General features: G+C 45.5%; 1 long non-coding RNA gene across 1 annotated transcript in view; it reads left to right on the forward strand.

The window, feature by feature from the left end:
* Window positions 1–1253: 1253 nt before the first annotated feature.
* The window catches only part of LOC114814319, a 44623-nt gene continuing 19973 nt past the window's right edge, over window positions 1254–25903 (forward strand). Inside the window, exon 1 of the long non-coding RNA XR_003762097.2 lies at window positions 1254–1454. This is a non-coding gene — a long non-coding RNA (uncharacterized LOC114814319). The remainder of the gene's footprint in view (window positions 1455–25903) is intronic.

The following is a 25903-nucleotide window of genomic DNA, read 5'->3' on the forward strand; positions in this document are numbered from 1 at the left end:
AGAGAAGTCAAGTGACTTGCCCATAATCACACAGCTGACAAGTGGCACAGCCGGGAGGTCTGAAGTCAGAAGTTTAGGTCTCCTAATCCCGGCTCTGCCACTTGTCTGCTGTGTGATCTAGGGCAAGTCACTTCACTTCTCTGAGCCTGTTACCTCATCTGTAAAATGGGGATTGAGGCTGTGAGCCCCACGAAGGACAGGGACTAAGTTCAACTCGCTTTGCTTGTATCCACTCCAACACATAATACAGCGCCTGGCACATAGTAAGCACTCAACGAATACTGTTATTATTATTAATAATGCTTTGCACCCAGTAGAGTGATCAAATATGATTGAATGAATGAATGACTTGCTTGTGGTGGTGTGCGTCAGTGGAAAGAGTTAGGAGACCTAGTTTCTAATCCCAGTTCTTCCACTGACCTGCTCTGTGTTTGGATGAGATGTTGGACAAGTCACTGCAGAGTACAGTATTAAAAGCTGGGAAAAATACAATAGAATAAAGTACCCACAGTCTCTGCCCACAAGGAACAGTGACTTTTCCCCAGTTTTTAGTATTGAACTCTGCACACAGTAAGTGCTCAATAAATACCACTGACTGATTGCTTGCCACTTGGGGAGGAGGTAAGAAGGCACAGGGGAGGAGATAGAGAAGGGAGGCTGTTCCTGCCAGGCTGACTCTGAAATACAGGAACATCCTCTCCTATGAAGTGCAAGGAGAATGGCTTTCTCACAGGCATTGCAACTTATTTATCCCAAAATGTTTCAGGGACATTCGAAGCACTTAGATAAACAGAGGAGGAAATCATTGTGTCAAGAACATTACTGCCCTTCAGTTAACCAGGGTTGACTGTGACAAGGTTATACTGTATTTCATTACCCTGCTGCCTTTCCAGAATTGAGCACGCAGGCAGAACAAAAAGCTGGCTTGGCTTCCTAAGTGGGCCAGGCCACAAATCCCCACTTCAACAGGTCTCTACATCTGCTTGAACCCTGCCCTGTCTCTCCACATTCTGGAAACTCCTTGAGGAGTCTGGGAGGGAGCAATCAGTGTTCCAACCTGATCATCTGAAAACTTTTCTGGAGGCAATGGGCTGGGAGTCAACTGCTTCCTCCCATTCATTCTCTCTGCTTCTATATTGGGCCTGGCCAGGGCAGCGATCACTGGTCATTGGGAATCAGCACATCAGTAGTTCTTTTTGGTCTCCCTCACTCCATCTCTTTTTTAAGCAGGCATTCCAAACATCAGAACTTGGACTTAGATTAGTACCCTGCTTGGGAGAAAATGTTACTGCCCCTTTAAGAAGGGGCTGCAGAACTCACTCCCAGCTGAGGCTCAGACAAGGGCAGATGAAACATGGGAGGAGTAGAAGTACTGGGAGGTTTGTCGTGGAGTGGTGCTGTTTGGGGGTGATTGATGTTTTCTGCCCTGTAGACCTCCAAGGAGAAGCTTGCAGGTAAGGCCCCATTTGGGATGGGGGTGTTGATTTCTCTCACTCAGTAATATGGGGAGTGGGGGGAGGGCATTCCTTCCTGTGAACCTGCTGAGATGCCTTCCATGGCTGAATTGCCAGAACAATCCAAGATAACGTTGTTCAAAAGCACTGCTTCACTAAACTACCCGTGGTCAAAGGGGGTGTGTGTGTTAATTGCCTGGTGTGGCTGGGTGGGAGTTCTGTTTACTGATCCTGCCTTGTGCCACAGAAGAGATATATGGGAGAAAGATGAAGACAGTGATGGCTGCCCTTGAGGTGCTTCCTATCAAATGGGTATAAGTGAGAGGCTCAGATGTTTATCCCTTGTGTAAGCACAAGCACATGGACTTCTGTGCCCCAGCTGGTCAGAGCCCCCTGATGGCTGAGAGCAGGGGTAGAAAAGGGTGAAGGATAGTAGCCCCCTTCTCTAGCTCCTGCTATGTGAGATGACTGGTATCAGGTGGGTTAATGGCTGTCTGTATTCCCCTCTGTTTCTCTGCCCTATCTCCCCAACTCAACTATGAGCTCCTTGGGCCTGGACTCTGCCACCCTGAATCCCCAAGAACCATGTCCTGGCAGAGCAGGTGCCAATCTGTATCCTGCGGGGAAGATGGCACTGATGAAGGACAAGAAACTGTTAGTGAAGAATGTTCTCTACTTGGGGCTTAATATTTTTATTTTTTATTTTTGAGATATCTGCCCTCTTAATAAAACCTAGGCCTTGTTTTCACCAAATCTTTGTAGATAATTAGTGTCAATGATTTATCTTTGAGAAGTTGCATTGTTCCTGTATTTGGAGACATAAGTGGTTATTTCAGAGCTAGCTGGTGTGGTTTAGATTTTGATCCATAGCTTTGGTTTTCTTGTTATTCATATCGATCGCTCCAATTTGTATGCTGTTTTGCTCTGTGGGTTGTTGATCTGTTTTGTTTCTGTTTTTCCCTGGCTATAGGTTTCTAATTTTCCATTTTCTCTTGGGTTTTCAGGGTCCTCAGTGGATTATGGTTTTTCTTTTTTTTAATGGACATTTCTTGCTCTCTGTCATTGGTCTCATCTCTTATTGTCTATCATTTGCCGAAGTGGGATTGTGGAAGGGGGTTTAAAGGTGGCCTTTAGTTGGATTGCTTGACCTAAGAACCTTCTCGTTCAGCCACCTTGGATCAACACTCTCTGTGAGTTGGAGAGTGGGCCACAGCTCCAAACCTTGACTGAGAACTTTGCTAGTGGATGCTCTAACTGAGGTTGAACCGGTCCTAAACCTGGACTTTACTAGGAAAAATCCTTCTGGTGATATTTTATAAATGGGAGTCCATGCTAAAAGAGAAACAGCATGGCCTAGTGGAAAGAGGAGTCAGAGGACCTGGGTTCTAATGCCGGTCCATTACTTGTCTCCTGGGTGACCTTAGGCAAGTCATTTAACTTCACCTTGTCTTAGTTACCTCATCTCTGAAATGGAGATAACGACTGTGAACCCAAGTGGGACATGGACGGTAACCAGCTTGATTACTTTGTATCTACCCCAGTGCTGGCACATAGGTGCTTAAGAAATAATATTAAAAAAAGTGGTTGGCTGACTGAGGTCAGTTTGGACATTTGTCTGTCCTGAGTTGGGATAAAGAGGCCTTAGGTGTCAGATACCAGACTTGTGATGTTGCAGTGAGCTTGTTGTGTCTGTTTATTGTTGTATTGTACACTCCCAAGTACAGTTCTCTGCGCTCAGTAAATACAATTGACTGACTGCCAGTCAGACCACTGTACTCTAAGCCCTAAGAGTGAGTGCAATGGGGTTAGTAGACCTGGTTTCTGCTAGCAAGAAGCTTACAGTCTAAGAGCATTCCAGCACCTACCCATGAAATTTCCTCATGACTCTAGACTGTGTGCTCATTGTGGGCAGGGAATGTATCTGTTTGCTATATTGTACTCTCTTAAGTGCTTAGTACACTGCTCCGAACACAGTAAGTGCTCAGTAAATACAAATGAATGAATTAATGAATGTGTGTGCCTCGAGGCAGATGCACATTTCACTCTCCTTCTGCCAGCAACCTTCCTTAGTAACCTTCTGGCCATGAACAGAAAAAAAAAATACCCAAGGTGACACTTGCGTGGGAATTCTATTCCAGGACTAGCCGTTACAAGAAGCAAGAGAAACTCTAAGGCTTTTGGAGGGCAAATTTGTCCACATAAATGTTGGGAGGTAGGGAGAGGAAACGGCAGTAACAGCAGGTCAGTGTATAGGTTGGATTAAGTTGAAAAGAACTCTGGGTAATTGCTCGGTGTCACCTAAGCACAAAGCTGCTAATATGTCAATGATATCATCTTCGTGATGGAAAAAAAAAAAATCCTTGTAAAATCACAGAGTGCCCTTGGAGAAACACCAGCAAGCTGCACAAAGAAACAAATTTTCTGACCCAGTTTAGGTGAAGTCAGCTTTCCGCTTCAAGGTGCTCGGTGAGAATGGGTCAGAGCTTGAGTGCTTGGGTGTCTGGGAAACCCAAGTTAAGGATGGAAGTGTCACTGGTAACTGGTCCGTCCATTTCCCATCTCCTTGGAAATCGCTAGCATTCGGTAAGCTCCTGCTTGGGAGAGTCCAAGGGAGTTAAATACGCTCCCTCCCTCGAAGAGTTGACAATCTAGAGGGCAGACAGGCAGAGATTAGAGCTAGGAGGAAGAAGGTGAAGAGATCTGAAGATGAGGGGGTGCTTAAACTGCAGGGCGTGTAAAATGATCTGTAGTGAAGTGCCACAGCTGGATGTGAACATTCAACTGCAGAGCTGGGAGAGCCAAGACTCCCATCCTGGACAATACCTGTTCTCCTCTGCTCTCCAAGCAATACTTTAGGGCGGAGGGTAGACACAACTTGGGGGTTCAGGATTCAGTTACGGGGAAGCACCCGGCCCGGAGCCGAAGCCAGAGGAGGTTTCTAACAGGGCGTTTCTACTTGTCTGGGCTCTGTATTTTGCAAAATTCATCAATGCAGGTATTCATGGACAAGGAAAGCTCCTTGGGAGCTGATTGGTCCTTGTTTGGCTTTTCATTTCCATGCCAAGTCACCTGAGGGCTGATGGCATCTCTTTTGGAATTTGGAAGAGGTACAGAGCCAGATGTGTCTTCTTGATGTTATGGGTATGGACCCAGGCCTCACTTTTCTCTTAACCCTGCCAGGGAGGGAGTGGCAAAGGGCTTGTGCTTGGGACAATGGGGTCACATAGGCTGGCATTACAACTGCCTTACCACGTTGCTAAACTATCTTAGTCCTCTTTGCTGTCCCCACCCGAGGGGTGTAGACAGATTCTAAAAGATAACTTCCATCCTCTTCTCTCATTTGGAAATGCTTAGCCCAAGCAGTGCTCTGGGATCACTGGGGGAGCCATGATCTGATATGTTTCTGTGGGGAGTTGGGAGACCAAGTTCTAGTCCTAGCTCTGCCACTTGCCTGCTGTGCGACCATGGACAAGTCATTTGACTTCTCTGGGCTTCAGTTTCCTACAAAACTGTAAGCTCGTTGTGGGCGGGGAATGGGTTGACTGTTGTACTCCCCCAAATGTTTAGTTATGTGCTCTGCACACAGTAAGCACTCAATAAATATGATTGACTCACAAGCTCTGGTCTTGCCATGGCTACACTATTGTACCAGCTTCCTCGCTGCCCTTCCAGCCTTCAGCATCTCCCCACTCCAATCTCTGCTGAACGGCTGCCGTGTGAATCATTTTCCTGAAGTATCACTTGGCCCACCTCTCTCTGACCCTCAAAATCCTCTACTAGCTCCCTGTGTCTCTTTACACAGAGATCTATTTTGAGGCTCTCCATCATTGGACCCCATCTTACCTATCTGCTCTTTTCTCCTATTTCACCTCTTTTCTACTCCCCATATCTGTTCCTCCCAAGCCCTTCACTATTCTCCACTCTTTTATTTTATTTCATATTTAAGTGCTTACTATGAGCCGGGCACTGTCCTAAGTAGATCCAAACTAATCAGGTTGGACACAGTCCATGTCCCACATGGAGTCACAGTATTAATCACAGATGAGGTAATTGAGACACAAAGACGTGAATTGACTTGCCCAAGGTCACAGCAGTTAAGTGGCAGAGTCAGGATTAGAACTGGAGTCCTTCTGACTCCCAGACCTGTGCTCTATCCAGTAGGCAACACTCCTGATTGTATCCCTTTGCTCACTATTCGCTTGGTTTGAAACCCCCTCCTGATATCAGACGATTTGCCTCTCGTTCAAATCCCAACTCCTCCAACAATTTTTCCCCTCTTAATTTCCCATATCATTTCTCAGCCAACTCTAACACTTTTATGGATTTACTTTAACCCTCCTTAACACATATGTATTTTGACCCTTCAAGATGTAGATATTTTGATGTGTTTCTCCCATTAGCTTGTAAACTCCCTTTGGGCAGGGAATGTGTCTAAAACTCATGTATTGTACTCTTCCAAGCGCTTAGTACATGCAGCAGGTGCTCAGTAAATACAACTGATTGACTGTACTGTCCCAAGTGCCTAGTAATTTGGCCTGAACCAAATGGGCACTCAATAAATACTGTTCTACGGGGTTAAAATACCTGTTCTCTCTCCCTTTTCAATTGTAAACCCCCTATAGGACTTTATCCTCTCTGATTATCATTTATCTACCCTGTAATGGCGCATGGTAAGCTCTTCATCATTACCATCATTATCAAGTGTTTAGTACATGTTGCTGACATACTACTGAATGTCAAGCAGCATAGTGCCTTTTTCTCTCTCCTATTTGGGGTTGAAGTAACACCTTTGTTTCTGGAGCTTGCAAAGGTATCTGAGATTAACAGGGTGGCAAGGAGATTGGGGTAGCTCTTTTTTTCTTTTTCTTTTTTTCCCATGAAAGTCTAAAAGAGAGACTTATGAAACCCATGTACCAAAGGTCTTTGGCTCTTAGGAATCCTGGTGGCATCTGGCAAATTTGTGACCTGGTGTAAAGGTGTGAGGATAGGATGAACTCTAGCAGAGACCTGGCAAACTCTTGGGTGTGAGGAAGGTGGGGCTGGACATTTAAGGAGAGAGATAAAGGCAGGATAGACAAATAGGCTCTAGGGTTGGTCCTCATCGACTTCTGAGCCTGCATTTAATAATAATATTGATGGTATTTGTCAAATACTGTTCTAAGCGCTGGGAGGGATACAAGCTAATCAACTTGGACACTGTCTCTGTCCCACATGGGACTCACCACATCCATTTTAATAATGTTGGTATTTGTTAAGCGCTTACTATGTGCCGAGGACTGTTCTAAGCGCTGGGGTAGACATAGGGGAATCAGGTTGTTCATTCATTCAATAGTATTTATTGAGCGCTTACTATGTGCCGAGCACTGTACTAAGCGCTTGGGATGAACAAGTCGGCAACAGATAGAGACAGTCCCTGCCGTTTGACGGGCTTACAAATTTTACAGATGAGGTAACTGAGGCACAGAGAAGTGAAGTGACTTGCCCAAAGTACACAACAGACAAGTAGCAGAGCTGGGATTAGAACGCAGTTCCTCCCAATTCCCAGGCCCGTGCTCTATCCATTAGGCCATGCTGCTTCCAAAACAAAACAAATTCCACCCACGTGACTTGTTTCCTCTCCTTTCTTCCCTTGGCTCTGCCATTCTCAAGCAACAGGGAGCAGCCAAAAGTTACTCTGCTTCCACCGATGACCAGACTTGGAGTTGAATTCTGTCTCCTCTAAACAGAGTGTGGTGGGACTCCATATGTGTAAAAGAAAATGCCTCCTGCATCTTATTTGGGCACCCAAGATGCAGAGGGTGACCTTGTTGGGTTTCTCAGATGAGGATTTGGAAATAGAGCTTGCCATTCATTTACTCATTCAGTTGTATTCATTGAGCATTTACTGTGTACAGAATACCGTACTAAACTCTTGGGGGAGTATACTATGCAATAGACAGACACATTCCCTGCTCACAGTGAGTTTACAGCCTTGAACTGTGGGCATCTCTAGTAAGAATGACATCTCTTGTGTGAAGGGATCTTTTTGTGTTCGTGTTTTATGAGCGGCATCCCCAAGACTAGGGAAACTCCATTCTAGAACCAATTAGCGGGGTGAAGTAGAGAGAGCCTTTGTCAGATTGCCTAGCCAAGAAGCAGCATGGCTCAGTGGAAAGAGCACGGGCTTAGGAGTCAGAGGTCATGGGTTCTAATCCAGCTCTCCCACCTATCAGCTGTGTGACTTTGGGCAAATCACTTACCTTCTCTATGCCTCAGTTACCTCATCTGTAAAATGGGGATTAGGACTGTGAGCCTCACGTGGGACAACCTGATCATCCTGTATCTACCTCAGCTCTTAGAACAGTGCTTGGCACATAGCAAGTGCTTAACAAATACCAACATTATTATTATTATTATTACCTGCCTCCACGTGGTCTTTACTTAACCCATCCCAGACTAAAGGGCACCTGTTCTGGTTTTAGCATTCTCCAGGGAAGACAGTTGTGAGCATTTTCCTTGCTAACCTATTCCAGAGTTTTGACCCCTAAATTGCTGACAGTTCTTCCTCTGCCCTAAATCCAATCTCTCCTACTTCATCTTAAGGCCCTCTCCTCTGGTTCTTCACCAGAGGAAAACAGCTGGCTTCCCCGGGATAAATGTGGATCAATTAAAGTTACAAAAGCTGTGTATATGAGTGTGTTTGGGGGTGCAAATGAACAGATGAAATGAAAACACGAAGACCACCCCCCCTTTGCTGTTCAATTCTAGAATGAGGAGAACAGACGATTGTTGGGGTCTCACACAGTCTTTGCTCTGAGGTGATTGCCGGTGAAGGGCAGCAAAAGATGCATTGCCTGTCTCTCTGTGTCTCTCTGTCTCTGTGTCTCCCTCTACAAATAAGGGCACCACTGAAACCAATTGAGCAGAACAAGGGAATAACAAGAACACAAAAAACCCAGCGTGCATCCACTGCCTGGGGCTAGCCGCAGCTGATGGATAAAGTGACAGACGCATCCTCTGCTCATTTCCATTTTAATCTCTGTCTACTAATTGTCATCAATATCATGAGGGTCACCAGCCCACTAGTGCAGATCTGCAACCTTTCTCAGCAGCAGCAGCAGCAGCAGCAGCGTTCTCCTCCCCTTTTTCCCCTCACCTCCCCTGCTGTGGCCTTTGGGGTCCCTCCTGCTGTTCAACTAGGCTGTGGTGGGGACCGCCGGGAAGTCTGGCTCCGGACCTGCATCTTGATGGACAGGGTGGGTGCCTTGGCTGAGTAGGCTACGGAGGCCAGGGAGGAAGCACCAGAAAGGATGTGGGAGGCTGGGACTCTCCTTGCCCCGTGGAGCAGAAGGTCATGCGTTCGAATCCGACTCCGCCACTTGTCTGGGGGGTGGCCTTGGGCCTGTGCCTGCGCCTCATCTGTAAAATGGGGATTAAGACTGTGAGCCCCATGTGGGACAAGGACCCAACCTGATTTGCATGTATCCACCTCAGCACTTAGTACAGTGCCTGATATATAGTAAGTGCTAAACAAATTCCACAATTATTATTATTAAGCTGACCGCATGAAGCTGTAACTTCCTGGCCCACATAGCCTGTAACCTTCTCAGTGTTCGGCCTGGGGGTTTCACCTGGGGCTCCAGGTGAGTTCCTGCAGTGGCCCCCATCTGCTGTGAAAATGCTGATAGTCCACCCCATCGGCTTGCGCGTGGACCATTCTTTCTGGCCGACGGTGCTGCTTGGGATGGTCACCCTCTTCATCTTCACCTGGGAGTGGGATAACATCTTTGGAATGTTTGTTGGGCAAGTGGTAGAGTCCTAAGGGCAGACCCCTTTGGCCCACTTGCTTTCAGAGGTTTTTGCTCACCTGTTGCCCAGGGTGTAGGAATGGCCCCGAGTGGCCGGCGACTGAGGAGATCTGCCCAACTGAAGACATGCTTTCAGCATCCCTTATTCTCGTTCCTACTCAGACTGGGAGCCCCGTGTGGGACGCGGGCTCTGTCTGACCAGATTAACGTGTCTACCCCAGCGCTTAGAACAGTGTTTGACACATAGTAAGCACTTGGCGAAGACCACAGTTATTATTCATTTATCTCTGACTCCTTAACCAGAGGTTCTTGAAGCTGCGACTTTGCCTTTTTTATGCTGCTCAGTAATCGATCAGGAGTATCTACCAGTGCTTAGAACCATGCTCAGCAAATAAGAAGTGATTAACAAATACCATTATCATTATTATTGATAAGACAAGATCCCTGCCCTTGAGGCACTTAGAGTCTAGCAGGGAAGACTGACCCGTGGTAACTTCGACAAGAGAGAATGCAAACACAGATTTGCCAGCGTCGATTTTCTTTCTAATACCACCCACCCCCTCTGCCATATCTCTTCTCTCTCCTCCATCCCCTCCCCATTCCCCAAACATTACTAGGAGGTGGGCAGGAGAGAAGAAGGGATTTGGTGCCTGAATCTGGGACATCCCACACCGATGCCGTCGGCTCATCAAAGTCTCGAAGCAGTTAAACTTGCCTTCACCTTTGTTGCAGTTCCTTTAAAAGAAATAGAGAGATCTTCAAAAGGTGGGAGGGTGGCAGGCCAGAAACATAAAGTGTGTGCAATCACTCAGATACAAGTGGCACCACTAAAAATTGCCTTCATATATCAGCTTATGGTTTACACACTGTGGCAGAAAGGACGCGGAAAGGTCAGCAGAAAAAAAATTTATATGTCAAGCCCGGAGCTGCGACTCCAGAGGTGGTGGAAGACCTGATCGGAGAGGTGTCCTAGAGGAACTGGGTAAGTGCTGGCTGTGGCAGGTCTATTTGATTTTATTTTATTTTTAAGGAATCTGCTTGCAGACGTCAGCAAGGAAGCCAAGGTATCCGGTCCCCGTCACCTCTCGCTACGACCTGGCGGTGACAAGACTGATCATTCTAGCCACCGGGGCACGGGGGAGATGGGGAAGGACCCCCTCTCCAATTTTTTTTCTTCACTTGGATCCTCACTTGCATTTGTCTGCGGAGAGCAATGTCACACTCATGAATGCCCTGATCTGTCATGAGCCCGTGATAGAGATGGGGAAGGAGGGAGATGAGAGCAGGGGAGGGAGGTGTCTCTGTGTGTGTGTGTGAGAGAGAGACAGAAATCAATCAAACCAGGGGTATTTATTGAAAACTTACTGCGCGCACAGGACTGTACTATGCTCTTTGTAGACGTGTTCCCTGCCCGTAGAAGACTTACAGTCTAATTGACCAATCAGTCGTATTTATTGAGTGCTTGCTGTGAGCAAAGCATTATACTAAACACTTAGGAGTGCACAATATAAGAGTTGGTAGACATGTTCCCTCCCCAAAATGACCTTACAGTCTAGAGGGGGAGATAGACATTTAATGTAAATAATTGATGAATCGGTCAAGAGGGCCACTGTAGGCACTGCATACTTAGGCCTCTCTCATACCCAACACTAGTGGACACTAACTGCCAAGAAGAGGGATCAGTAAATATACCAGAAATTAATAAGGTGCTTCTTAGTACTGATTATCCCGAGTTCCCTTCAGAAAAGCTCTGAAATGAGTGGGTCTTGCTGGAATCTTAACGCTGACCGCCCGTACTCCCCCCCTCCCTATTTTATTAACCACGAAACATCTCGGGGTTGGCTTTTTCCTCTCTGTCTCCTCCAGCACGTCTCTATTGATCACTGTTTACAGTTATAATCCTTTTCAAATTTATCATCCGTGACTAACACCGCACGTATTGATTAGAGTTGACGGATGTCCCGGTACAGTATAGAGCGCCGGTGAGAGCCTGGGCTGTGAAGTACAGTAGATATATATGGGGCTATATACCGTCTGTGTGTGCGCGTGTCTAGATATACTTTTTCCTTCTTAATTTACTCTTTAAGGTTTCCTGCCTCTTCCACCTTCTATGCCCTCCTCTCGTTCTAGGAATGGCTCACCTCTTTTTCCATACACGCCGAGGAATTTTTAAGGTTAACCTTTAGGCTCGTTCCTTCCCTCCCCTGGCAAAGGAGAAAACAGGTCCTTCCCCTTGCTACTGGGTGGCTACTGGTCACCAGACAAGCCCAGCAGGAGATCAGATTTATGAGGGACATCCAGCCGTCTTAACCTAAAGCCTCAAGTAACAAAGATGTAAGGGCTGGTTTTTTTAAGGACAAATTAGATGTCACTTGTGACTAAGGACAGGGTGTCCGAAATCTGGACTATAAATGGAGTCATTTGTCAGCAGTGCATTTTTTTTTTCTTCCTCTAGCCGTTTGCAAACATTCTTCCGACTCTCTTACCGGACAGATCCCAAGTTTAAGGTTAATCTGCCTGTCTCACAGTGCAAGCTTGAATTAGCATAACAGTAAACACAAGGACAAGGCAACTGAGGTATCTTTAGGGATGTGTGCCACATTTATTAGATAAGGGCCCGGATAGGTGGAAGTGGTTTGCTGCTGTCCTCACAGGTGGTTTGCTGGTCTCCTCACAGATGGTTATTAAGGTGTGATGAGAGAGGATGTTTTCCTTATTCACCCAACCCCCTCCCGATTTAGTGGAAAGAGCAAGGGACTGGAATTCCAGTGACTTTCGGGAAAGTCACTTCTCTGTGCCTCAGTTTCCTCATCTGTAAAATGGGGCTTACATTTTCCTACTACTTTGACTGGGTGCCAAATGTGGGACAGGGACTGTGTCTAATCTGATTATCTTGTATCTACTCCAGGATTTAGTACGGTGCTCGAGACTGAGATCTGAATTTTGTCAAACCACTCCAAGCCAGATTCTAGACAGGGACCACTTAACAAATACTGTACCTAGCGACTGTCGTTGGATACGAAGCAAGTGACTAGGATATCGGAGCCCGCTCTGTCCAGGGAACAGAGAAGACTCCAAACCATGCACTGCCATTTCTAAATCTGCTAGGTGACCTTTTCTGCTCTTCCTTCATAAAGACAATTTGAGGGAAAAGCTTTGCCTTTAAGTGGTTCTATTTTTTTTCCTTGGTTTTCATGGTCCGCTTAGAATAATGTTTTTGGTTCCTTGCACCACTTTAAATTAAATTTCTCATGTATGCCTTATTACACCTGAATAAAATGCAGTTATTGGGTGACATAGTTGTTAATCCTGCTTAAAAAAATTTTTAATAATCAGTTGGCATTTATTTAATCTGCAACCACTGCCTTTTTAAATCTAAAGAGTGAGGCATAATAGGACAGTTTATTACATTATAGTGTCTCTATAGTGATGCTGTAGCTATGGTTGAGGAGATACTTTCATTATAAACTCCTGTTTTCAGGCACTTATAATTTTCTGGAGGAGTATATTTATTATAAGGTGCAACCACTTTCAGGTGTCTTTCCTCCTCCTTTTCCCTATTAAGTAAGCAGGGGGGATGCATCTCAAGCCTCCCATTAAAGCACTTGACTGATTTTAGACCATAGAGGCTGGGTACTGTGGGGCTCTGGTTCTCTGGAGTTTCTTCAACCTCTTGGAAGGGAAAACACTCAATTGTGGAAAAGGTGCAGTTTAAGAACTTCCAACCATGAGCTTTACCCCAACTTCATCTGTTACCAACCACAGAAGAGATGAGTGGGAAAGAAATACTGTGCTTGCAGATTATTATTATTATTACTATTAGCAATACTAGGAGTATTACTATGTGTGAAGCGCTGAGGCAGGTGAAAAGTAATCATATTGACGTTCCCTGTCTCACAGGGGCATAACAATCTAAGTAGAGGAGAACAGTCATTGAACCCCTGTTTTACAGATGAGGAAACTGAGGCAGAGTGAAGTTTAAGTGACTTGCCTAAGGTCACATAGCAGGCAAAGGCCAGAGCCAGAATTATAACCCAGCTTCTCTGATTCCCAGGCCCTTGCACTTCCCACTCGGCAACCCTGCTCCTCATTTGTGCTCTCACAAATGTGGGAGATCATGGGATGTATGGATGGAGTTTCCCATCGGGAATGACAGAGGAACCCCGGTCCTGAACCTCTCAGGACCAAGAACCCGTGGGAAGGAGTTGATTCTAGTGCTAGTGGTTAATGCAGTGCTATTTCGTCCCTGCCGGTCATGGGCCTGGAGAGCGAGTAAATGCACGGGCAGGGTTGCAACATGTCGAAGTGGTTTATAATAATAATAATGTTGGTATTTGTTAAGTGCTTACTATGTGCACAGCACTGTTTTAAGCGCTGGGGGAGATACAGGGTCATCGGGATGTCCCACGTGAGGCTCACAGTCAATCCCCATTTTACAGTTGAGGGAACTGAGGCACAGAGAAGTGAAGTAACTTGCCCACAGTCACACAGCTGACCAGTGGCAGAGCCGGGATTCGAACCCATGACCTCTGACTCCTATGGAAATTATGAGAAGGACCCATGTATCGCTGAAGCAACCACAATAAATGCCATAACTCACCCAGTGATGGTGCATCTTCTCCTTTGACATAAGAGTAGCGGTGGGTCCTAATGGAAAGACCACAGAACTGAGTGAGGATCTGACTCACTATTATGCATGACGTGGTGCATGACACACAGAAAGTGCTTAACAAATATCATTATTAAATGATGGTAAATTTTAAACGGTTATTATGGGCTAAACACTGGGAAAAAGTCAAGATAATCAGGTGGGACACAGCCGCTGGCCTGCTGAGTTCTAATCCCAGCTCCCTCACTTGCCTGCTGTGTGACCTTGGGCAAATCGCTAAACTTCTCTGCGCCTCAATTTCCTAGGTATAGAAGGAAGATTAAATACCAGTTCTGCCTCTCTCTTAGACTGAGATCCAAGTGGGATGGGGGATTTCTGATTGTATCTACCTCAGTGCTTAGCACAGTGCTTGGCACATAGTAAGCATTTAATATCTTTTGTGGTTGTTGGGTGAGTTAAAGCCACTGTGCCATGATCAAATGACTGGAAAACCTCAGACTTATGGGTAAAAAAGGATCACTGGCAGTCAGATAGTTTCACATTTTTGGTTGGAAAAGGGATTGCTTGGGCTATAAATCTGCATCTCACCGAGGTCTGACATTTGCACTGCATTTCCTTGAGACATTACCTTGGTAGAGCATTGTTTTACTTCAGGGGCAGAATGTAGAGGTCTCTGAGTTCTACAGCCTCAAACAGTTCTTTGTTCAAATTGTTGCTTTTGTTCCCTTGGGAAATATGTGATTTCTATGTTTCTTTTCTCTCCATTTTTTTTCTCCCCCCACCCTTACCTCAGAGGTAACAATCCTTTAGCTATTAGCAAGATGTCTATTATACCGTCATTAAAAAAGCCATAGTCAGAGCAGAGAATGACTCACATCATGGAGGAGTTAATAATTCACCGTAATAAAAGTATAAAGTTTTATGATAAACCACTCTCAGGGGAGTTAAATATAATCCTTAGCGGGTCACACACCGACTACAAAGCTTACATTGGTAATGGTAATTTGAATTTACTACATCGCCTTTTAGTTTTTAAGCGTTTAGATGTCATTAGACCTTATAAATTGATTTATGTGTCTTAACTCCAGTATAATTCTACGTAAAGGTACGATAAATTTTATGGATTGAAGATATGGCATCTAAAACATTTTCATAAAACTATTTTTCTAAATTCACTTAGGTGGCATTGATGAAAGGAAGCGGAGGTCCCGGGAATTCTAAACTTTTCTGAATCAAGGAAAAGGGGGGCGGAGAGCTGTCGGAAGTGAATTCGGGATGAACACCCCGCCTGCCGCAGAGGTGAACGGGGATGTTTGGGATTCTGTTCTCAGAGGACTCCGTTGCCCCTCCATCCACTGATCGGGGACTTCAAAGCTCCAGTTAATGCACTCTAGATGAGTTTGCCTGAAAGATGATAGCATTACCTCCCTGAAATGGACTCTCCTTATTTGTGAAAATAAACAAAATATTCAGCATTCACTGGTCAATAGAGATAGCACGCACCTCTCCAAGACTCTGCTGAGGTTGGCCATCTATCAGGGATACGGGAAAGAGGAGCCCTTTGTCACTCTATTTCTTGAGAGCAGAGAGAAGAGACTTGAAAAAAAAAATCCCTAATTCTCCCTTGAACGTGAGACGCCCCCCCACACCCTACTCACAAGAGCCTTGGGGCGTCAGAGGTTGGACTTTTGAGGAATGCACGTCTGCTCTGCTCTGCCTCCGTTGTCAGATGAATAAAGGTCAAATGGTGAAAAGTAGAAAAAAAGTCACAACTCCAAACTCTATTTATTTCACAGGCTTGGCTCCAAGCAGCACGGACAAAAACGCAAGGCTATTTATTGGGAGGGGGCGGGGAGAGAAGGAAAAACCAGCCCATATTAACATTTCCTCATTTATAGTATTTCAGCTCTCTCACTGGGAGCGGACTGTGATTAATTGTATTTTCCTTCTGACTTAGCAGGTTCTGGAGAGATTGCTTATTGGCTCCTGTCCTGTGAAAACTTTGTTTACCTTTGGCATTGGAGGCTCAAGTCCCTGGGAGCAGCAGCAATTCTGGCTAAAAATACTTGATAAACTTTACCGTCTGTTTTCCCGGGCTTTAAGTAATCCGCTAGTTTTTCAATGCTGCCTGCCTTAAGGCTGATATAACTTCGGTGTTTAGCTTCAAGAACCCCTTCGTTTAATCCCTGGGTGTGCAAGACTTCCCCTCGTTAAATCATCACTATCGGTCATATTTACTGAGGGCTTACTATGTGCAGAGCACTGTATTAAGTGCTTGGGACAGTACATCAGAATTAGCAGACACCTTCCCTGCCCATAACGAGTTTACAGTCCAGAGGGGGAGAGAGACACTAATATGAAATGTAATGAATGAACTGTATTGAGTGCTTACTATGTGCAGGACACTGTAATAAGCACATGGGAGAGTACAACTCAACAGAATTAGCAGACATATTCCTGGCCCATAATGAGGTTACAGTCTAGAGAGGGAGACTGACACTAATATAAAATGTAATTGATCGTACTGAGTGCTTACTGTGTGCAGAGCACGTATTAAGCACTTGGGAGAATCCAATAAAACAGTTGGTAGACACGTTCCCATCCTTCGGCTCCCCTGTGGGCCACCATCAGGCCTGATTTTATTGGAGTAGGAGAGCTCCACTTTGGGCTTCTGACAGTGTGGTGGAATGGCTCCAGGCCTGTCCTACCCTCGCCAGCGTTGAGAAGGGACTGGTTCTAGTTAACGTAAATGCATTAAATGGGATCTGGGAAGTGATTTTTTGGGGGGGAAAAAATTTCCTCCTGCTAGGTCCACACCCTCTTGGACAGAGAAAGAACAAAAGCAGTGGATGTTTTCCCCTGCTAGGGTAGATGCAGTGTAAGCAGTCTGGGGACTCAATCCTTGTCCCACATGAGGCTCACAGCCTAGGTAAGAGAGGAAGTTTTGAATCCTATTTTCAGATAAGAGAACTGAAGTTCAGGGAAGCAGCGTGGACTAGTGGATAGACCGCGAGCCTGGGAGTCTGAAGGGCCTGGGTTCTAGCCCAGCTCTGCCACTTGTCTGCTGTGTGACCTTAGATAAGTCACTTAACTTCTCTGTGTTTGTTACCTCATCTGTAAAATGAGGATTAAGACTGAGCCCCTTGTGGAACATGGACTGTGTCCATTTTGATTAGCTTGTATCTACCTCAGAGTTTAGAACAATGCCTGGCATATAGTAAAACCTTAACAAGTCCCATTAAAGTACCATTTTTTTTTTAAAGGAGTAATTTGCCCAAGGTTAAACAGGCTAGTGGTGGAGTCAGGATTAAAACCCAGGGCCTCTGACTACCAGACCCTGGGCTCTAGCCACTAGGAAATAGTCTTTTCTGCATATCTGTGGGTCAGACATGACTGAACAGCATAAGACAACAAGAACAACAACATTTCTAGTCTGTGCTTAAACCCCAGGGTGGCCTGAGACTTGTCCTTCAGAAGGGATTCTAAAACCTTTTAGAACCTATTTTGGATTCCCAAGGCCATTTTGAAATCCTTCAAATCTTTAAAAAAAAAAAATTCCGGCTTTGTTGTGCATGTCTCCATTGTTTGTGTCTGCAGAAACAGGGTGCACAACTGATATCTCCCAGTTGGAGCCATGAGCAGTTAGCAGGCACAATTAACCAGCTGACCCTCAGATTAAGGGCTTCAGGGAACTAATTGCAGGGACAAAAACTGCACCCACATACAAAGACACTAGCTGGAAAATTTAGTCCTCAGATCCACTTCTTCAGGGTGAGTTATCTGACTTTTTTTTGGTAAACCACTCCAGGCTTTCTTTAACTCTAATTAGAGAGAAGAGAGAGTGAAATTTTTCCATTACCTTCACCACCAGTCTTCCCCCACATCACATTTACTTTCAGGGTCTAGATTGGAGGTCTGTGGCAGAATGTTATTTTGCCAAATGTCTTCCAACATAAAACCAAAAGCCCACCCCTAGGAAGCTTTAGTGTCTTTCACTCTTTGCGACTCTTTTAGTGTCTTGAGAATTCTGACTGCAGGGATCATGTCTACCAACTGCCCCACATTGGGTCTCACAATCTGAAGGAAATCAGGTACTGAATCCCCACCTTACAGATGAGGAAAATGAGATACAGAAAAGTGAAGTTACTTGCCCAAGGTCACACAGCAGGCAAGGGCTGGAGCCAGGATTAAAGCCCGGTTCCTTTAGCTCCTGGACCTGGAGGAGCCACTAGGCCATGATGTTCCTCATTAGACACTGACTGTTTCCACAGCACCTTACTAAGCCCTTGATACAATGCAGTAGGCATGATTCTTGCCTTCAGTGAGTTCACAGTCTACTGGCGAATGAAACTACAATAAATTCCAAGCAGGGAGAAGTCACAGAGTTTAACTGCTGAGGGGGAGGGGAAATGAGTGTGGGGTGGGGGATGAGGACTCTGGATGATGCACCAGGGAGTATGTAAGGGGGTGAAAACTCAGTGTTTAGTTGGGTTTGTGTGGGGAGATGAAGTTTAATCAAGAAAGGTTTCCTGGAGGAAGTGTGCATGTTTGTGTGGGGTATTTTTTTTGGAAGAGCTCTGAACATGGGGAGGGTAGTGGTCTGGTGGATGTGAAAGGAGAGGGAGGGGTGTGAACAAGAGAAAGGAGTGAGGCTTGTTGAATGGCTGGCATTTCAGGAATGACTCTAAGCAAGCACGTCCTGAAGAGCTTGGGGGAAGGTTCCAGTCACCGTTTAACAAGTCCAATACTAATTATTGTTTAGGATCGGCTTATGGGCTGGCTTATGGAATTAAAACCGAGCTTTTAGAATGTCTTTACAGCTGGCAAAGAGTTAATGAGCACAAGCTGAGCTGAAGTAGTTACTGCCTAGCTGATTTACTATTTTATTTGGACAGTGGCTGAACCCCCCCTCCCCAATAAATCACTTTACTTTTATCTCGATGCTTAGTTCCTTCATTAGGAGAATGAGAAGGCTTCATTGTAATGTTTAGTGTAAATTGGGAATTTTTTTTATATTGTTCAATTAGCTGATGTCTGCAGAGTGGCAGGGTGTGTAGTTTTACAAAAAAATTCCCAAACCTCTTTGTGAAAGGTGCTACAGTAGTTACAGAGCGGACTGAGAGTTTTCTCTCTTGTGGAGAGTGAAATCTGTGTCTAGAGTTGCAGGATAGACAAATTCATTCTAGCCAGCTAAGAGACTTGTTTGGAAGTATGTTGGCTCACTCCCCTAGGGAATGATGATGATGATAATAATGGTACTTAAGTGCTTACAGTGCCAAGCACTGTACTTAATGCTACAGTTGACACAAGATAATCAGGTGGGACATAGTCCCTGTCCCACAAGGGGGCTCATGTCAAAGGGGATCTAAGGGGGAGGGAGACTAGAGATCGAATCCCCATTTTGCAAATGGGGAAACTGAGGCAAAGAGAAGTTAAGTGCTGGCCCAAGGTCACATGGTAGATAAAGGGTGGAGCTGGGATTAGAACCCAGGAATAGGAACCATTGAGTATTTCCCCTGGAACCTCTAGAGGGTTACCTGGTGGGGAGGAATGGCTGAAGGAATCTGCTTCTTCATGTTCCTAGAGATGGCTCGTTCTGATCCTAATCCCATAAGAAACAGGGATTTGGCTGGAAGTAGCCAAAACAGTGAGCACCTACTGAGTGCAAGGCACTTCACTGAGCATTGGGGGAAGTCCAACTGAAGCACAAGCCCAGTTTCCTGCTTCCAAGGAGCTTTCGGCCGGCTTCCTCTGGTAGCCAGTTGTGCCTTTCCCAAGTTAAAGCCCTACTGAAGGCTCACCTCCTCCAGGAGGCTATCCTGGACTAAGCCCGTCTTTTCCTCTGCTCCCCCTCCCCTCCCCGTTGCCCCAACTCGCTCCCTTTTCTCTACCCCTCCAGCACTTGTGTAGATACGTACATATTTATAATTCTATTTATATTAATGATGTGTATATATTTATAATTCTATTTATATTGATGCCTCTTGTTTTGATGCCTGTCTCCCCCCCCGCCCCACCCCAGGCTGTGAGCCCGTTGTGGGCCGGGATTGTCTCTATTTGGTGCTGAATTGTACTTTCCAAGCACTTAGTACAGTGCTCTGCACACAGTAAGGGCTATCAAATACGATTGAATGAATGAATGAATTGAATTTGAACCAGTGGCTCAAGAGGGAGACCAAGGCATTGACTGTAAGCCCGTAAAAAGGCAGGGACTGCCTCTATCTGTTGCCGACTTGTTCATTCCAAGCGCTTAGTACAGTGTTCTGCACGTAGTAAGCGCTCAATAAATACTGCGTGGCTCAGTGGAAAGAGCACGGGCTTTGGAGTCAGGGCTCATGAGTTCGAATCCCAGCTCTGCCACTTGTCGGCTGTGTGACTGTGGGCAAGTCACTTAACTTCTCTGTGCCTCAGTTCCCTCATCTGTAAAATGGGGATTAAGACTGTGAGCCCCACGTGGGACAACCTGATTCCCCTATGTCTACCCCAGCGCTTAGAACGGTGCTCGGCACATAGTAAGCGCTTAACAAATACCAACATTATTATTAAATACTATTGAATGAATGAATGAATGACTGTCACCATCCCCAAACCTCTCCTTTTTGCTCTGGGGTGAAGATAGGGCATAAGACTGGTGTAGAACCAGATGAGCTGCAAGTCGATTATTTCAGTCAGTCGTTCGTATTTAACGAGTACTTACTATGTGCAGAGTGCTGTTCCAAGCACTTGGGAGAGCACAGTATGACACATTCCCTGTCTCCAGTAAGCTTGCAATCGAGAGACACTATTTGTTAACGATGCTTCAAAGCGTTAGTTCTATAAACCCCACTGAAGGTATTTACTAAAGTCACAACAGTGGAAAAAGCGGAGAAATGTTTTATGCATCATACGAGAGATTGCTATGTGACTTTAAAACCCACATTTTGATTCTTTCTCAAGTTTCCCTCCTCTGTAACTTCCAACAGTTGCCCCGCTGACGCCGTGAGTCCATTAGGCGGTGCTCCGTATAAATTAGAAATTCCATTGAATGTTTTAAAAACTCTTAATCTTTAACCTCAGGATTCCGTAAAGGTGCAGAGGATCAATTAGAGATAAAAAGAGGGGAGATCTCAGAGGGCTTTCCAGCTCTATTGGCAGCTTCTCAAGGTACAATTCTAGGTCTGGATATATTGGGATTTAGCTCTGCAAGGCTCAGACAAGTAGAGACGTTGTAATTGATTTTATTTGAAAGCAAGAGATGGGGGCGAAGGGGGAACTTAGGGGTCTGGAGTTTTTGCTTTCAACCCATATAAAGTAAGCATTAGTAGGAGAGGTGTTTAATGGTGGTCACATTTTTTTGGACAAATGTGTGAATGGGAGCCTCAGGCAAAGCAGACTCCACCTCTCCTAACTTCAAAGACTCTGGGAAAGATCCTTTCTCTGCCAACCCATCCTTAATTGGCCTGTGCTGTAAGAAGCAATTAAAACTAAGGGCCTGATTCATAAAAAATGCACATACCATTTAAGAGTGGGGTTGGGGAGGGAGAGAAGGGGTGGGATCTTGGGATGAGGGGGAGGAGGCCAGTTTCCTGTTCTTAATTCTCGAAACAGTGTGGAGGGAACTTTGTTTTTCTCCCGTGAAGATGTGTCATTTGTTAATTCCTTTCCCTTCTCCTGAGGCAGCAGACTAGCCTCTTTTCCTCTGGTCTCCCCCAAGAGCCTGTCAATCACCAAACATCTTGTATCATGTTGGGCTGCTCCTTCTTGCTGGCTTCTCTAGGACTGAGCAGTCCCCACGAAATAGCCACTGACTTCTGGTTGGGGCCCCCTGCCATTTGGGGGGGTGAAGGAGGGAGCAAAAAATTCTCCAACCTCTTGGGGCAGACAGGCAGAAGTCCTCTGGTGAAGCTTTGCTTCTCTCCTTCCCTCATGGCACCATTTCACGCATTCTCCCACTCGCTTGGAGATTTTGCGGTTGAGTTTGCTAACAGCATAATTGCATCCCAACTCAACTGGCAGACGCTGCCTACTGTCGGCATATTCCTAAATGGTTTGGACAAAATGTATCAGAAAATGGCATTGAATCAGATGGTAAATAATGGAAAGGGGGAAATATCTTGTTGTGGCAAACCTCCTGCAGGTTTGATCAACAGTTTAGAAGCTTCTGGGAGATAAGAGCCCTCAAAGGAAAGTAGGGGGAGGGTGAGGCTACTCTAGTTCCTTGAGCCACTACCATTTTTCGCAAGACGCTGGATATTTTTGCACTCCTCCTGGGTTACTTTCCTTGCTGCCTTGTAAAATAAAGACACTCTTCCAGTGGACAAGATGTGTTCTCCCTTCCGATTCCCCTATTTGTAACTCTGCCTGTCACCCTTGTGTAATAGTGATAATTGTGGTGCTAAAGTGTTATTTATACCTAAATCCTGAAGGACCTACAATCAGATCAGACACAATCCCTGACCCACCTGAGGGTCTTGGTTTTAGGGGGAAAGAACAGATAATTAATTTTCACTTTACAGATGAGGAGACTAAGGCCGCAGGGACAGTTAAAGTTACACAGCAGGACAGATTGGGGATTAGAATCTGGGCCCTCTGGCTCCCAATCTCTTGCTTTTATCACTAGACCCCTGCTGCCTTTTTTTTCCCCGTTGTACTTCCCCAAGTGCTTAGCACAGTGCCTCAAATCCAATGCGGGCTCACGACATACCATTATCAGTGCTTGGAGGGGGTGGCCAGAAGGGTTGAGAGATGTAATCCCTGCCTTGGATGAGTTTGAAGTTACCATTGTGTGGCAGATCTCCAGGGTTGCTTGGTCTGATTCACCCGCTATGGGGAGCGATTTGAAATCTGAGAGGGGTGGGGAGATGAGGAAAGTTGGTTCTGGAAGGTCAGCATGGTGTAGGAGTTACAGCCACTAAGTGAAAATGAAAGCTTCAAGAAGCTGGTTGTCCATCAGCAGAATCACTAAATCTCTGTGAACAAGCCTGGGCCGTGAGTTATGGAAGCATGGAATTGACTTACAGTTTATTTCTAGTAGCAGTCAGTTACTATGACAAATCCCAAACCATTCAGAGAAGTCTGTAAAGATAGATGACTGAAAACCTGGTCCCTCAGCTCCTTCAATATATGCCCCTAGTTTGAGAACACGCATCGTGACCTTGGAGGAGAAACTGGGCAGACTCTATTGGTCTCAGACTGCTGGTTTTTTTTTGTTGTTGTTGTTGTCGTTTAATGATGATGATTGTGGTTTTGTTAAGTGCTTACTCTGTGCCAGGCACTGTACTAAGCACTGGAGAGGTTACAGGCAAATTGGGTTGTACGCAGTCCCCTGTCCCACGTGGGGCTCCCAGTCTCAATCCCCATTTTCCAGATGAGGTAACTGAGGCCCTGAGAAGTGAAGTATCTTGCCCAAGGTCACACAGCAGACAAATGGCAGAGCCGGGTTTAGAACCCATGATCTTCCGACGCCCAGGTTTGTGTTCTATCCACTAAGCCATGCTGCTTAATTTTGTTTAATGGTGTTTAATATGCCAGGCACTGTACTAAGAGCTGGGGTAGATCCAAGTTAAGTGGGTTAGGCGAAATCCATGTCCCACACTGGGCTCCGTCTTAATCCCCGTGTTGCAGATGAGGTGACTAAGGCACAGAGAAGTTAAGTGACTTGCCTGAGGTCACACGGCAAACCAGGGCAGAGTCAGAATTAGAACCCATGCCCTTCTGACTTCCAGACCATTATCCACTTGGCCACACAAAGAGTTGCCATCCTTCCCTCACGACTAAGTGTGGCTGTAAATTGCTGAGTTGAGCGAGCAGGAGTTGGATGCTGCTGGTCTTCCAGGCTCTGGGGCCAATGCTTCTTTTCTGTAATTCAAACTAACCCCAAAGCGTAATCATTAGTGCTCTCTTGGCATTTAGCAGTAAGCTCGTTGTGGGCAGGGAATGTCTGCTTATTGATGTACCCTCTCAAGGGCTTAGTACAGTGTTCTGCACCCAGTAAACTTTCAAATGCGAATGAATGAATGAACAGAGCTGGTGGGACATCCCTCGTGACTTTTGTATTTTCTTGCTTTTGCAAACTAGGGGCTTTTGACTAAACCAGCCCCGTGCCAGGTACCCAGGAATCAGGAATCCTAGTTCTGAGGGATTGTCCTAGACTGTAAACTTTTTGAGAGCAGGGATCATGTCTACTAAGCCCACTACACTCCAATTGTCTTGTATATTGTTTGGCACTTGATAGTACTTACTAAGTGCCCTTGACAAGATTTCTGAGAGCTGGCAGAATTTTGTGATTTGTCACACTAATTACCAGGCTACTAAAGGGCTACTTTCTGGGTCCCAAGTTTAATGCCTCAAATTCTGATCTCCAGCAAAGGAAAGGAGGAGCTCCTCTAGGGCAGGGATCATGGCTACCAATTCAATTGTATTGTACTCTCCCAACTGCTTAGCACAGCTCTCTGTACACAGTACGGCCTCTATAAATACCATTGATTGAGTAGGGAGGAATCAGTCTCAGCAGCAGCCCCATGGAAGTTATTTGCGGGAAGCGGGATGAATCATCTCCTTTCTGAAATCACTGAAGGTTGGACAGCTGGTAATCAAACCACTGGCCAGTGAGTGAAAGGAAAAAGACTTTTCACACCGTAGTCCTCCCCTCACCGTTTTTGCCCTGTTTCTCATTTATTGAGAGACAATATGAACCTTAAGGGAGGCCTCAGAAGAAGCGCTACATCTTGCAATACCAAAGAGAATTAGGGAACGTACTAAGTCAGTACCCAAAGCCTGACAATGGGGTCCCCGATTTCTCTGTGCCCAACTGTACAATACATAATCGTCATCCGCTGAAAAGATCTAATTTTGATAATAGACGTTGAGATTGGTTGTGTCGGAAACATGCTTTCGGCTCTAGTTACACCAATGTGTGGCAAGGTCCAAGGGTGCAGGGAGGTGGAGAAAGGAATTCTTTGAGAAATGAAAATAGACACGCTCTCCTTCTTTACCTATAAAAACTCTGAACTATCCTGCTGAAAAGTAGCAAAGATCTGCTTGAAGGGGTAGGAAGGGAATTGATTCTAGTTCTCAATTTTGGTTACCCATTTGGGGAGGCTTGTTTGAAACTTGCGTTCCAAAGAAAATAAGCAGAAAAATCGTTTTCTCCAGGTTGTGGTGAACCAAACACCATCTTCTATTATGACATTTTTAGTGTTTCCCTTCCCTACAATGACATCAAACTTCCAAGCTCTGGATCAGCCCTCCCTTCCCTTTTTTATGGTATTTAAACACTTACTATTTGCCAAGCACTGGAATCTCTCCTACTGAGAGCTCACCTCCTCCAGGAGGCCTTCCCAGACTGAGCGCTTCCTTTCCCTCTCCTCCTCTTCCTCTCCCCTCAGCACTGTGCTTATTTGTATATATCATTTATTACCCTATTTATTTTGTTAATGAGGTGTCTATCCCCATGATTCTATTTATCTTGATGATGTCGTCTTGTTTTGTTCTGTTTTGCTTGGCCTTCTGTCTCCCCCGTTTAGACCATGAGCCCGTTACTGGGCGGGGATTGTCTCTATCTGTTGCCGAATTATACCTTCCAAACGTTTAGTACAGTGCTCTGCACATAGTAAGAGCTCAATAAATACTATTGAATGAATGAATAGATGCAAACTAATTGGGTTCAACATAGTCCATGTCCCGCATGGCTTTCACAGTCTTAATTTCTGTTTCACAGATGAGGGAACTGAGGCCCAGAGAAGTTAATAATAATGTTGATATTTGTTAAGCAGCATAGCTCAGTGGAAAGAGCCCGGGCTTGGGAGTCAGAGGTCATGGGTTCGAATGTGACTCTGCCACTTGTCAGCTGTGTGACTGTGGGCAAGTCACTTAACTTCTCTGGGCCTCAGTTACCTCATCTGTAAAATGGGGATTAAGACTGTGAGCCTCACATTGGACAATCTGATTACCCTGTATCTACCCATGTTCTAAGCACATAGTAAGTGCTTAACAAATACCCACATTATTATTATTATTAAGTGCTTACTATGTGCCAAGCACTGTTCTAAGTGCTGGGATAGATACAAGATTAT

The sequence above is a fragment of the Ornithorhynchus anatinus genome, chromosome 9 (assembly GCF_004115215.2).
Source record: "Ornithorhynchus anatinus isolate Pmale09 chromosome 9, mOrnAna1.pri.v4, whole genome shotgun sequence".
Classification (NCBI taxonomy): domain Eukaryota; kingdom Metazoa; phylum Chordata; class Mammalia; order Monotremata; family Ornithorhynchidae; genus Ornithorhynchus; species Ornithorhynchus anatinus.